At 65.9% G+C, this 507-nt stretch overlaps 1 protein-coding gene across 1 annotated transcript in view; it reads left to right on the top strand.

Moving 5' to 3' along the window:
• LOC104985686 overlaps window positions 1–507 on the top strand; it is a 47,409-nt gene that overhangs the window by 33,736 nt on the left and 13,166 nt on the right. The gene's annotated exons all lie outside the window — the stretch shown is intronic.

Raw genomic sequence — 507 nt, 5'->3', positions numbered from 1 at the left:
ACGTGTGCCTTGAATCATGCAAAACGACCAAGTACCCAGTTTTGACAGAAGTTGAAACTTGCAGGAGCCGAACGCCCTGCCAACAGTCCCTCCCCGGCCCCCCACCCCCGGGCCCCTGCAGCAGGTGGCGGCGGGCCCCCGGTGTCAGCGGGCTCCGGGGTTCCTCAGCTCTGTGGGTACCAGGAAGGGAGGTGCCCACCACACCCACTGCCTCCCGGGGGCAGCCTGGTGGCTCTGGCCTATTTACAGCGTTCCCATCCATCTTTGTTCCTTTTGATCCGAGCAGGGGCTGCTGCTTTGAGGCACAGCAGATCTCAGCATGCTCACTGAGCGGGCGTGACTCACCGCCCGGCCCTGGCGAGGGCTCTCCTCTGCCAGCAGGACGGGGGCCTGGGGCTCACCTGCCGCTCCCATCAGAGTCTCTGCCCCCTGCCCCCTGTACCCGCACACCCCAGATGACTCCCGGAAACCCCCGGGACCTCAGGCCACCTGCTCCCCTGCATGGAC

This window comes from Bison bison, unplaced genomic scaffold (assembly GCF_000754665.1).
Source record: "Bison bison bison isolate TAMUID 2011002044 unplaced genomic scaffold, Bison_UMD1.0 scf7180017845595, whole genome shotgun sequence".
In the NCBI taxonomy this organism is placed as follows: domain Eukaryota; kingdom Metazoa; phylum Chordata; class Mammalia; order Artiodactyla; family Bovidae; genus Bison; species Bison bison.
The sequence above is the reverse complement of the archived record's forward strand: the minus strand, read 5'-3'. Positions and strand labels throughout refer to the sequence as shown.